Here is a 14,616-nt window from a genome sequence, read left to right as displayed (position 1 = left end):
TTTTGTATGCACAAAAAGTTAATTGTTAATCTAATTTTCCAATGGAAAACTAAATATTTCGAAAATCAGGCTCATTATTGCGTAAAGCATATTGAAATTGGTTGTCAATGAAACCCCAACCCTCATTCCTCCACCCTCTATCCAAGCCTATTGCAGATGAGGTTTTCTAGTGATTATATATTTTTGATATTTTTGATTTGAGGATTGAGCTCTTGAGGGCCTAGCTCTCAGATAGAAATTGGCATGGAAAGATCCTTTAATTGAATAGAGATTTGTGTTGCCTTGATAAGGGTTATTTTGAAAGTATTTAGTAGAAGTAGAGCTGATTTTGCACATTTATAGGGCCATTAAATCATTATACATAATTTTTCCACTCTCTTTCATGTTTCTACATCCACATAGGAAAGATTTCTATTCTCAAGCTATACTTTCTAAGTATTTATTGCAGGCTCACCTTTCACAACATAGTTCCACCACTCCATTTGATTTTTCTTTGTTAATAAAATTAAGACTACCTTTCATCTTCAATACTCTAGAAGTATTCATCCACATAAACTAGCTTAAATAAAGTTTATAAGATGCTTCCCTTTCATCCCCAACTTTATAAGTTATTATTTTTAATTTCATAAATAATTGATCTCTTACAGTGCCACATTTTAGAGGTATGGTAATTGTAACCTCAATTAAATTTTTATCCAGGAATAATTCTCAAGATCTTCTCCATTACTAGAGTTTGGGTCAAGTTCATTCTCTTTCTTATCTAAATTTTTGGGTTTAGGCTCTACACTCAGGCTAGGGTTGGTGTTGGAGCTAGAGCTAGGGCTAGGGTTTTGGCTTGGATTTGGGACTTGTTCTACCTTCACACATTTTTTTCATCCTTCTCAACCTTTGTATGGTTTGAATTGTGTTTCTTTTCTCATTATCCTTTTTCTTGGTCATGCAAACCATCTCTCCATTTTTTTCTCAGTTGCATCATCTTTGAACAAATTGTGCTTCCTCTCCAAAGAAATCAATTACATTTACAATGAGATAAAGAGGTTATTTTTGTTGTATAATTTTCTCTAGAATATCATCATAAGACCCATTTATTGATGGTGATTCTTCTTGTACTTTTTGAGTGGATTATCCTCTTCTTTGTAGTCTGAAATGATTGCCATCATTATAATTTTTGAGAAAATAGAGATAATAATATATATCTACATTAACATACTTATAACAGCTAATAATAGTTTTATTATCCATAATTTTCCTTATCCAAAATAATCTTATTCCATGTCAAGATCAAGGTATCCCTTCAACTTCATATAAACCCCACAATCAAATCATACATCTATATCCTCCAAAAGATCCCACCATCTCTCTATATGCTCCTCAAGATCCCTAGATCCCTTTATTTCCTTCTCCTAATTTTCCCAATCCTCCAAAAGATCCTATCTCACCAATGATATTGTCACTACTCCTATTCCATCTCATGAGCACATTATTCCTTGTGACTCCCCTTAATGATTTTAACACATTTGTGCAAGATATTCATGAACCCCATGCATGTCAAACAATTTTATCTACTTCCATCTAGTCTATTTTGTTTCATAATAATTAACTTTTTTGCATACTATGTCCACCTCAAAATGTACTCACATCTTGTAGAAAGTATCATTGAGGTCAAGGAAAGAATAATCAATTCAAAGGAAAACATATATATTAGATTTGTTTCCCAATATATAAAAAATTTATGGCCATTGACCTCCATAATGAACCTAATTTTCAAGACATTGGTATCCCTTCAAAATCCAATTCTAAACTTATACTTCATCTTCTCCCTCCATCTTAGTTATGTATGTTCATTCATCCTTTAGTTCCAAATCCATCCACCCTTTCCCAAATGCAAGTCATAAAATGTGTACATCTTTGAGAACCTTGCACATATGGAAGAGGCCTTCATAAAATTTTGATCCATCCATGAATCCCTATCCTTATTTAAGCAATTCGGATGCCAAACATAAAGTCCATAAGTCTATAAATCCATGTGTAGTCAAGGATCAACATGTCCAATCTAATAAACATGCAAAAATAAAGAATGTGATCCAAAAAGAAATGTCTAAAAGGACACAAGCTCATTAAGAAAAAAAAAGTTCATAAGAAATATGGGTTCCTAAATCCATGAGCAAGAAATGCATTCCAAGGACCTGCAAAATAATTATAAATGTAAAACCATTTGGATTTCCAAGAAGCTACTTGAAGAAAAATGTCTCATAGAAAAATTAAAGATGGCACGTAAAAATTGTATCCCTCAATTCAAAATCCTACCACTTTCCAAATTTATTTTGGGTCCTTGTGTCCCAAAATCTATCTTTGTTCCTCTATCAAATTTAAATTATCATTTTCCTCCATCACTCAATCACCTCTCAATGTGTTTTCTAATATTGGTCTTTCATCCATTTTCAGTCACTCAAAAATAATCCTTCTTTCACTTCCTCCATTATCCAATACCTATTTTTAACCTCTTATCCAATCTATCTAATCCCTTGCCTAAATCCTTATCTTATCCTATCCAATTGAACATTTCATATTCCTTTTTCATTAGCCTACCATCTTTGAGAATAGTATAACAATCTTGGCTGATAATTGGTGTCCTTTAAGAGAAACATCCAACAAGAAAGATGCTTGAGTCCTATATCCATATCATGTCATGTGTACATTATATTATGAATTTTTTTTTAAATGTCAATTATTATTTTTAATGTCAAAAAAAAAAATGTATCATATCCCTTATCCTATCATGAGCATCCATAATCTTGTTTTCTTAACTTTGATCTTAACAAGGTCATGGATCTTCCTAGAAGCATTAGATATCCTATTTTCTTTACATTATATTTTTCTCTTTGGTCCATAATGTCTATCCTTTTGTATCTCTTAAATCTATAATTATTATCTTATTGCAACCTTTGGTCCATATCCCCTTTGTTAGTTATTCATCTTTCTTATCCTATCCATATCTTATCCTTATCTTACCTAAATCCCTATCCTTGATATAAAAATCAAGGACATGAAATGAAAATATATATTTTTAAGATCTATTGACATGTCCATTCTTGTGTATCAAATTTCATCCAATGCATGATTTCATTACCCTAGCATCATTATTTCTAATCCCTAAGCTTGGAAAAAATGTGTTCTCATTTTTTAGATAGTCCTTAGCTAGCTATATAACTTCAAGACATACTAAGTGACCCTTGTGTTGACCCTAAAGGTATAATTGTCTATTGGTGTAAAACACTCTAAAGTAATTTACTAGGAAATGTTAGTTGGTCATCACTATGATCAAATCATCATACATGCCAAACTATTAAGTTTAGAAGTCAAGAATCTTAGTTGGTACCTATTGGTAAATAGATTTGTCTTTTAATAAAACTAATAATTAAAATCCTTTACGCCGAAACTCATAAGACAAGTTAACACAATTCTCCAATAGTTGAGGCATCTTTGCTGCTTTAATTCCTCTATGAATTTTAATAAGGTTCAACTCCCTCATCAGAAATTCAATAACAACACTCTTTTAAACAGGAATTTCTTTTAACCAAAAAGTAATAAGGCATCCCATCTATTCTTGGATAGGGATGTAATCTAATAAACAACAACTAAATAAATCAAATATTGCAAAGAACGAGGTGAACTCATAGTTTCCCCATCGATTACAAATTTAAAAGAGGTATGAAATAGATAGATTATCTAAGGTATGTACAATATAAGCATCTAACATCAAAAAGAGATCCCATAATTCAATGTCAATTCAATCCTAAACCAACAATGAACAATTCAAAGCATGTGATCTTCAAATATATTTATAGAATCTTATACCATCCAAAAACAATCATATTTCTATATAATGTTGGAAATCCAAAATATTTGCATAACAACTAAAATCTAGATTAAAGTTCATAGTATGATCTCCATAAAAAATTGCCAACCCTTTACACTACTAATTTTCTAACTTAAATAGAGTAACATCTAAGAATCTCCATCAAAACTTGATTCTCAAATAGTTTGAAAAGCAATTATAATAACCAAGTTTAACGGGTACACAGACCCTAGAAATAACCAGATAAAAGTTTAAAAAGAAATAGAAAGAAAAACCTCTTCAATGAGAGACATCATCTTGCTTCTTCAATAGCTCCTTTTTTTCTTCATCCTTGTCTGAATTTGAAGGTCCTCACACAAGTTTCCAAAAACTGTATGCACTTATGAATTTGGACATGACATTCTTGTTTAGACTCTTTATGCTTTGTAGGTGATTTTTCCATGTATCCTTGTCCTGTTTCATCTTGGTGACACTATCCAAATACTCTAGGAGCTATTGGTTACAAATGTCAATCATAGTTTTTATCTTATAAATCTTGGTGAGGTCCACCGTAGTCAGTTCAGCTTCATCTTTGATTGCATATAGGGGCTTTTCATATTGTTTAACCAATGTTTCTACATTAGAACCTCCTTCTTTGAAAGGTACAAAAGGAGTTGAACTAATGATCTATAGATCTTTTTTCAAACCATCCTAAACTATTTTGAACTCCTTTTTGAAAGAATATATATGAGAAATGGTCAAACCATAATTAGAAACTCGCCAAGCTATGTTCTTTTGCAATACATGTACAAGCCCTACATCGACCAATTGCAGAGGATTCTCTTCTAGAAATTTATCTGGGCCATACTCTTCCACATCCACCAATTGAGTCACCATGGTTGATAGCCTTTTAGATTCTACTTTCCATATTGTCACTTGTATATAGGCTTCACTTATCACTATCTCTACAAAAAAAAAAAAAAACTTATGTAAATCTCATATAAATTTAGTGAGAAAATTCATCACACAGTCTATCCAGTTATGGATTACAAAAATAGAAACCTTTCCTTTTCTTTAGATCACTTGTCAACTATTGATTATTGGGTGCAATGGGATCAAATGTGGGATGAGATGAACCATCAATCATTGAATTTTACCCCTTTAAGGATCTTATGTATTCTACCATTATGTATATCTCATCCTTCAATTTATTTTTTTCAAAATAATCTTTTTGCAATTGTAGAACAATCTATTCAGTAGATGATTCCACCTAGTGTTCTTTCATCTCCCAGTTGATCACCCCTAAGTTTTTGCAAGTAACCTCAAAATTACTCAAATCTATAATACATGTGTCTTCTGTGTGATTGTAAGTGGCCACTTCTATAATGTTATTTCATGTTTCTTGGTCGAACACTATTCTAGCTAAGCTTTTAGTTCTTTTGGACTTTGAGGCTTTGTTAGTATACTTACCCACAATGTCATCAAGAAGAAAATAGACAGTGACTAGGCTTCTCTTTTTGTTGACCGAGGCAACCAACCTATTTGGTGTGAAATCAAGAATTTTTGAGTTTCATTGCCTTTGACTAGAGTACTCACATTTTCTATCCTCTCACAAGAAGTTCCCACTGTCATTTGAACTTTTTTGATATTGTCAATGCGCATGCCATCCATATCCTTCTTAGGTTCATTGTCAACCTAGATAGCTTCATTAAGTCCAACAGGTGCCAACATCTTAGTCATGTTCTTGAAACGAGCCTTTTGTACTAAGTGGGATTATGGCCTTGTGCCCTATTAATCCTTGAGGATCTTCTACTAGCTATAGATTTGAAATTAGCATTAGAATTGGAATCAGTTTGTTCTTTAGCATGTTTGATCTTTTTCATTTTTATCGAAGAATTTTTTCTTTCAAGCACAACTTTTTTTCTTTCAAGGACATCATCTTCTTATTTAGAATCCTAGTTCACAATGGTTTTGTTAGAAATCAAAGACTCAATTAACTAGATATCTATCAAATTCACTTTATCCTCTTCAATATCCACAACATCTACATTTGAATTCAATTAAAAAAGCTTAATTTGGGAAATGGTGAGCTTTGTAGACTCCCTTCTCCAAACTTCCAGTTCATCTGCATAGTCTTCCCAAAAGTCTTCAATATTAGGGACATGTAAAAACTTCACACATGATTTAAACAAGCTATGGGCTATCCCCTTGCTATCAAACTTCTATCTAGCATGATAAAAACCAAGATGAAAATTAATCAAACATAAACTTATACATGTACCATCTTCCATACTTTGACAAGTTAGTTTGCCTAGTTTGAGTGCAAAGGTGATATTAGAAACTTCATTAGTGGTATACTTGATTATGACTGAAACCAATTGATGAGACACCTCTACCAAGATAAAACAATCTAGAGAAAATTTGGGGAGTTGTAAGGGTTCTTCATCAAAACTAGCTATCCTCACATAATTGAATTTGGGAAATTGAATGTATATGCTACCAAAAGATTGAACAAAATTCTGAGATTCATGAGAAAATCTACGATGGGGAAGAACCTTAATTTCAAAACATAATTTCCCTAAGAAAATATTTTTGACCTTCCTAAAGTTTCCCAAGGCTTTATCTTTATGCAACATAGGATAGTAATTAAATATATAATAATACTTTTAGTCTAGGGTTCATGGGCTAGATACAACAATTCTTGAGTACTTGCCAACATATATGTCAAATACAAAGAGATATACAAATCTTTATTTAGGTTTAAAGCTCACCTAAGCTGATTGCTCAGGGAACTAGGAATCAACTCAACCTAGTCTAAGAATTGAGATCCTTTCAACACAATCTAAATATAAAAGTACATACATTCTGTTGGTGTTTTATTATGATGTTAAAACAGTGCTAAAACTACTAAGCGAAAAAAGGCTTAATACCTAGATATCAGTACATACACAACCTAAAGAATAGCCAATTCTCATTATCACTTGCATATGCGAAGTACTAGGACCCAACTCCAACAAAACCTTAGACGGTTTTCTACTCTTTTGGCTCTATAAAAACCAGGGCGGGTGTACCCGGGGATGGTTCAAAGATGGAACAATTGTATGAGAATTATTCTTAGTTTCATTTTGATTCTCATCTCTAAATCCTCAAACATATACATAAATCTTACCGAATTGATAAACACATCCCTTGAACAGATATGGCCAAGAAATCTTCTATAGCTCTGCAGATGTTTCCAACAACAATGGCTAAATGAAGCTAAAACAATCCATGCAGGCAAGTGCCGGCCAACTTTGAATATCTTACAGGAAATATAAGTAAAAATTGATTTTATGATGTACTTTGAAAAAACCAGTCATAATATACTTCTCTTTTGGCTGAAATACTTTCGATCAGTGCCTAATCCATTGGGGATTCAAAGTTAAGTAAATTCTTAGATCTAATTTGTTGCTTTGCAACAAATTCTTATCAGCAATTCTTACCAGAATTTATCATTCAAAAATCTTTTTTAACAACTAAGAAACCTCATCACATTCATCAGAGCCTTTATTTAATCCATTGAATTAACAGCAGTAACAAATGGATGTACAACCTTACTATATTGCAATCAATTGCATAAGCTTTTACTCACACAACATCAAGGTAGCTAAGTATTTAAAAGGAGACAAAATTCAAAAAGAATAGATATGGGAATAGTTCATAATGTGTATTCATTTCTTTTGAAAATGGTATATCCTTTACAATAGACCCAGAGAGACCTTCAGAAAAGAAGCACAGTTCTTTCTACATTCATCTATATCTCAGAAATTTTGACAGAAAAGTATACTACAAACTTCCTTTCCAAAATGTTTGGACCAAAAACAGAATTAAGCACAATACTTAGTAAAAATAGAATTTGGACCATTCTTTAGCCTTGGGATCTCACTTAAATAGTGTGAGATGCAACAAGCTTCAGGCTAAAGAAGGTGACAGGTGTCCTTCTTTAGAAAGACAAAAATAAAAATAATACAAAGGTTAATTACAACAACATTTCTTGGCAGGTCCCTTTCTGTTATGCTGTTATGCTTCTTGGTTGTTGTGATCTGATCTTACAATCATTCTTCATCTTCAGAGTACATACCCATGAGGTCTGTAAGTGATGTATCATCTTCTGTTACCTGCAAACTCACTTTAACCTGGGGATTTTCCATGTCATCATTGCTGATTACAAAAGTAACTATTACTCTTACATTTTCTTCCTCATTGTCTCCTGACATTTGTTCACTAAACTGATTTTTCTATCTATTAAAAGTATCATCATCTGGCCAATCAAAACTTAGGGTTTCTCTTTGTAACTTTATTAAAGAATTTGCATTTTCCTCTAAATCATCGAATTCTTTTCTCATAGCAGTATAATATAATTGTACTTTTACCAGCTCCTCATTTGTCTTTGCCCAAAACCAATGGCCAGTCTCACTGATGATGTTTATTATTTTGTTATCAAATAATTCATCCATTTCATTTTTCCATTTTTCCCTTTCCTTTACTGTATCAACAGATTCTAAAGCACAAGGAAATAGGGTGAATTTTTCAGCAAGATATTTTGAAAAACAGAGTATCAATTTTCTCTGTAAAGAATCTCTTTTATTCTCAAAATTATCTATTTATTCAATAAATCAAAAATCCTTTCAACCTGATGATAAGGCATTTGGGCTGTAGATATACAAATAATTGTAACATCATTATTTCTCTGTCTCCATTTCTATGCAAGAGAATCTAGTCCATCCTTTTCTTTATTCAACTCATCCATGAGGGTTACAATCCTTGTCAACTGATCATAAAAAGTTGACCATTGTATTTTATCTCTCAAATATGTCACACCCTGCTTCCATTTCTCTTCCTGTTGATTTCTAAATTCTATCTGCCACTCATGTAATTTGGTTTTTTCTGCTTCAAATTCCTCTGCAGTATAGAATTGGGGTCTTTCAGGGGTGTCAGGTATCTCAATAATAGGGGTTAATCCCACAGATGACTGTGGAGGATATGCAATTCTCAGTGTACTGGATTCTCCCACTTTCCTCTTTCCAAGTACCTTCTCTAATTGAGATACCCTTTTTTCCAACTCAATTCTCCTTTTTACCTCTTGGTTATAAGCATCCACCACTATTTCATATTTATTGTGCATATCAATCATTTCCTTCTCTTCTCTTTCTGCAGTAGCCAAGGCAAATTTAGAATAATCCACATTCATGTGGGCTGCCTGTACATTTGAAGTATCAGCAACTCTCCTTACAATGATACTCCCTGTTAGTCCTGAATCATCAGGCTGTGGTGAAGTAGTCCTGGATCCTCTTCTCATGGACCACATAACAAGGGTAGCTTGATCATTGCTGAATGCTATACCCAAGAATTCCTCTTTATTTGGATCTTGGAGTCCTAAATTATTTGAAACAGAATTAAAAATTAATGCGTCAGCAATATCCCAATTGGGCAATAATAAAACATTAGCATTTTTTACCATCTGTCTTCCCTCATCAGGGATTATATTTTGGAACTCCTGCACCATTTGTTCCTTTATTTGATTTTGAATGGAGGTCTCATCCATTTCTGGATGTTCTGTTTTCATATTCTTACACCTTTGCTCAAAAATGCGCATGTTTACCCTCCACGCAAACTGATGGAAAGCCCTAGATCTTACAAAACTGTTATCAGACAAAAAATGCTGACTGGCTTGTTCCAAAACATGATCCAATTCCCTTCCTCTGAAATCTGCTATAGTTAATTCAAAACTTGGCACAGGAGGTTCCTGGGGATTCCCTTCATCAATTTCTGCTTGTGTAACAAAAATTTCTCCTTGTGACCCCATTTGTTCGAATTTCTCATTGGTGAGCTATTCTTCCTCAATTCTCATTGGGGTTTGAGAAGGTGAGTAACTTTCATCAGGGGATTCTTCCTCCCTTATTATTTTTCTTCTTTTGGGAGAAGGTTCAGGGGGTCTTTCTTCCAGGACAGTACTGGTGGATTCAACTATCTATTTTTCTTTGTGTACAATGGGCACCTGCTGCCGAACAATAGTATATCCTATCTTCTTTCGTACCACCAGTGGACCCATTCCAATGTTGGGGGTGAAACCCAATTTTCTCATGACCTCTCTGGCTTTATCTAAAAAAGAATCAATAAAATGTTGTTTCTTCTCATTCATTACTTCCATTATCTCAGAGAAAGTACTCATGAGCTTATTTATCTTATCTGCATTGGTTGCAGCATTACTAAGAGGACTGTAATCTTTGTCAAAACAATTAATGAATTCCAAAACTTTTGAATAGACTCTCCATTTTTCTTTCTTTATTTCTTGCTCATGGAGAGAATATTCATTTCTTATTATATCTTCAAGAAAATAGAATTCATGCTGAACTGGACGAAGCTTGATTCTAAATCTAAGAGCAGAGTTAAAGAAACCTTCTGTATCACAAAAATGAGAGTGAGACACTGCCATCTTATATTGATCCAAAATTTTGTGGAGAAAGATCTACCCTTCTTTAGTTATCACAAACTGGTGGGCTATAGTACAAGTAGGAAAAATTGATCATGTCCCCCTTTTGTGCAAAAAGGCCTCCTCCACTCCTCCCAATTGCCACAAAAATCCAGCTATCCCTACCTTTAAAGTTACCTGATAGGGTAGCACATGGGGTGTTCCTTTGAATCCATAGACCCTGATGACAGTTGAGACTGAATATGGGATAATATCTCCCCAATTATGTGAAACTTTTAGATTATGGGGTTTGTCCATAGGCCTAACAAGGTGCATTAACGCCTTAGGGATTCTAGGATTATCACTCAATATGAGGCATCTTAGTTTGGAGGCAAAGTGCCTATCAAATCTAACAAAGCTAGCATTTTTTGCTTCCCAAGTCATGTCTGCACTCCATAATTGGATTGGCAGTGCCTCCCCCTCTTGTTCCCTATTTAAAACCATTTCTTTACCAAAATAAGTGGCCCCTTTAAAAAGAAACATATGCATCAATAAGGAGTACTGACCCCAAACCTTTTCCACTTTGCCCTTTGCAATCCCCACCAATCCCTGGTGAATCTCATTTGCCAAGTAAGATGCAAAATCAAAAATTATTTCCACAACAAAAGAGGAGATTTGGGTGATCATATACATGAAGCTCACCGGAATAAAATCTTCTTCGCCCTCTCTGAAGACTCTGCACAGGGTCCTATATATCTCTACTGCCCTGGCATTAAAGCATGATTTCTTGAATGGTTCTTTAGAAGATGATGTTATGGTTGGGAGGGCTCCAATCTGGCCTATGTGGGCTTTCAGTGCACCCTGTCTAACTACATCCCTTTTGGATATATATTCTTTTTCTAACTCTATCAAATTAATGGGCACATGATACATGGTGAGAGGTCCCAGACTGAAAACCTTCCTAATCTCCTCGGGACTGATGGTAACTAAAGCCTCACCATCCATTCTTCTCACTACCTTAGTGGCTTGGTCATAGTTTTTTGCTATAGCTTCAAGCAGGTCAAAATCCATAAACACACTGGGGACAACAAGCTTTCCAAGATCAAAATTCCATATATTGGCATGAGGGGCATATAACTTCCTTTCCACAAACCATTTTTTGAATAAAATCAAACCAGTTTGAGAAGTTTGAGCATCCCGGACCCAATTACCCTTATCATACAATCCATCAGCTATCCTTAGCCTAGGGTTCAGTGAGGTTAACCTCTTAACTTGCACCATTTCTACAGTAGACTCAGGAAGTAACTCAAGCAAATCATCATGCACATTTCTATCCAAGTAGTTTATTGCACCTATAAATCCCTTCTTCAGAGGCATCTTGAGCTATCTTTTTAGAACTTAAAAGCTCACGAAGATGATGGCAGTTTTACTTACTTGAATTCTGTCTCAATTCTCCTCTGTATTCCTGCAAATTTTCCATGAACAGACAACTTGACAATCTCTTATCAAACCTTGGCACGCTTTTCTTTCAGTAATGGCTTCTGCACAAGAATGGCTCCAAATCTTTTCTCGCGTGAAATGAAACTGATGAAATATCTCTGTATTATACTCTATTTTTCCTCATGGACAAAGCTTTCTTGTCTAATTAATACAGAGAGTGGCACTACATTTTTCATTTAAAACTGTGTCGTCGATCTTCAAAGATCCTACGATCATGCGGTACAGAGAGAACAACTAGGAGTTATATTTTCCATGTCAGTTATTTTACCCAATGAGAACTTGCCATGTACAGAATTCTTTCTTTTGATGGCGCTTATATTTGGACCCACTGATGACGGAGAACACGTGTCAGCATGTCGCTACTTCATTATGCATAAAGAACAAGCACCTTGCCATGGCGAAGCGGCGACAATCGTTGATCAGATCAAGAAATGATCAAAAGATACGCTACAGGGCTTCTTAAGAAAGAAGGCGGCAGGCCCAACTCGCTATGTCGCTATAATTATCTCCCTTGCAACTCTTCATAGTGAGGAGACGACAGCCATTGATCACTTACCAAATCAAAGGTGAAGAAGAAGCACAAGATCTCCTGATTTATATTTTCTATGTCACATGGCTTAACAAGCATGCAACTTGTCATAGCGAGGTAGCAAGCTCTGTTGATCCACTTCAAGCTGACGTTCAAGATTTTTTGTACATTCAATCAAATAGGTATTAATGAGAATCGGATCTCTGCATAGTTGGCACATGTCAAAATTTATCATAGTCATCTGTCATTCCACGTCATCAAAGATCTTGCCGATCTTTTACCACTTTACGAGGCCTCGCTAACTCGCTAACGGTGAAGCACCTAAATTTTTCGGTAGCGAGGTAGTGAGCTCCAGCACTTAAAAGGATTTCGTGCCGAAAAATGCAAGGGTTACCCAGCAATTACTTCTGTTAATTAAAACTGATTCTGACAACGGTGTTTATGACTGGTCATGCCACCTGGTGTAATTATGATACAAGCAAGATGCAATGTCATCATTTTCAGATTTTCACATGGCCTCGCTACTTCGCTAACGATGAAGTGTCTGAATTTTCTGATAGCGAGGTGGCGAAACGTCCAGAAAAACCATCATTCCGGCTCTAATGTCAGATATTCTAGTGGGTCCCTATCCCTTTTGGTTGGTAACTTGCAAAGTGTACCTACACAATAAAACATTTAATAAGCAAATCTCCGATCGTCGCATCTTCACTTTACGGTCTTGCCGCTTAAAAAACTCAATACTCAATATCTCGCTATACTTAATAAGCATGCAACTTTTCATAGCGAGGTAACGCCAACGGTAGATCTAATCGGATCTGACGGTTGGGACAAATAGGAAGAAAGGTAACCCGGGAGAAAGGAAAAGGAATATGACAGCATATTCGTCTCTTTTGAAAATTCAAAATTTCACGCCTGACAATTTATGAATAGAGATGATATAGGGTTTATATGATGATTATTTCTTATGGATGATTTATCCAAAACCCTATGCTTCACTTAGGCATAGAACATTTGACTTTTCTATGATTTAACTGAAAACTTTTACTACACAAAAAGTCAGACCAACAGTGGCTCTGTCTGGGGATGATAGACTACTTGAGTCTATGCAAGGATTCAGAATCTATGGGAGAGCAGACCACACATCCGGTAAGGTGACAACTTCTTCAGAGAGCACAAAACAACACACAAAAAAAAAAAACCCAGACTGTACAAGGATTTACAGAAAACAAGACGACAGGAAACCCTAAAACTATTGTTCATGGAAGAAAATAAGTATTTTTCGAGAAAAATACCTCTTCAAGAACTGTCCATGAACTGGCAATTCAAGAATATTATCAAATATATCTTTGATTATGTAAGAATCTTTACCCCAAGAATTCTCAATGAGATATGGGCCTAACCAAATGGGATCAAATTTGCCATGTTTTCCTTTATCTTCAATTCTGGCATTCCACATTAAGACTAGGTCTCCATTTTCAAATTTCTTGTTTACAGTTCTTTTATCATAGAGTGTTTTGACTTGTAACTGCAACTTTTGGTTGCTCAGAGATGCTTCTCTTCTGGCTTCGGTCAATCCTACCAATTCATCCATTCTTTCTTTCATTTCATCAGTAGTATCTTCATCATATGACTGGATGTAATTATATAATCCCATCAAGTTGTTCTGGGGCATTCTAGCTTGAATTCCATACACTAAATCAAATGGAGCCACCCCAATTGCCTTCTTTACAGTTACTCTGTCAGCCCATATTGCCAACTGTAACTTGGAATCCCATGCCTTTTTATTATCGTCCAAGGTTCTCTTAATGATTTTCAACAGGCTTTTATTTGTGGACTCAGCTTGTCCATTCCCTTGTGGATGATATGGAGCAGATGATGTTCTTGTCATTCCATATTTATCACAAAACTTGATGAACTCCTCAGACCTAAAACACATAGCATTATCTGTGACAATTCTCTGTGGACATCCAAATCTAGAAATGATATTATTCAATAGGAAATTATTTACCACTTTACTTGTTGCATTTCTGGTAGAGATAGCCTCTACCCATTTTGTAAAGTAGTCAGTAGCAACCAGAATCCAAGAATAGCCAGCACTGGACTTGGGAAAAATTTCTCCTATGAAGTCCAAACCCCATTGTTGAAAAGGTGCTTGAGTTTCAACTGGCTTCAATGGAGTATTTCCTGAAAATTTCAGCTTTCCAGCAAATCTCTGACAAGGATCACATTTCTTAACCATAACTTGAGCATCTTTGAACAAAGCAGGCCACCAGAAACCAGCCCTCATTATATTATGCG

At 34.8% G+C, this 14,616-nt stretch overlaps 1 pseudogene; it reads right to left on the bottom strand.

Moving 5' to 3' along the window:
• Positions 1–347: 347 nt before the first annotated feature.
• On the bottom strand, positions 348–1,157 carry LOC149541068 (uncharacterized; annotated as a pseudogene).
• Between the last annotated feature and the right edge of the window lie 13,459 nt (positions 1,158–14,616).

This window comes from Cupressus sempervirens, chromosome 9 (genome assembly GCF_028749045.1).
Source record: "Cupressus sempervirens isolate cs-2001-9-10 chromosome 9, ASM2874904v1, whole genome shotgun sequence".
Classification (NCBI taxonomy): domain Eukaryota; kingdom Viridiplantae; phylum Streptophyta; class Pinopsida; order Cupressales; family Cupressaceae; genus Cupressus; species Cupressus sempervirens.
This window is presented reverse-complemented; position numbering and strand designations above follow the sequence as displayed.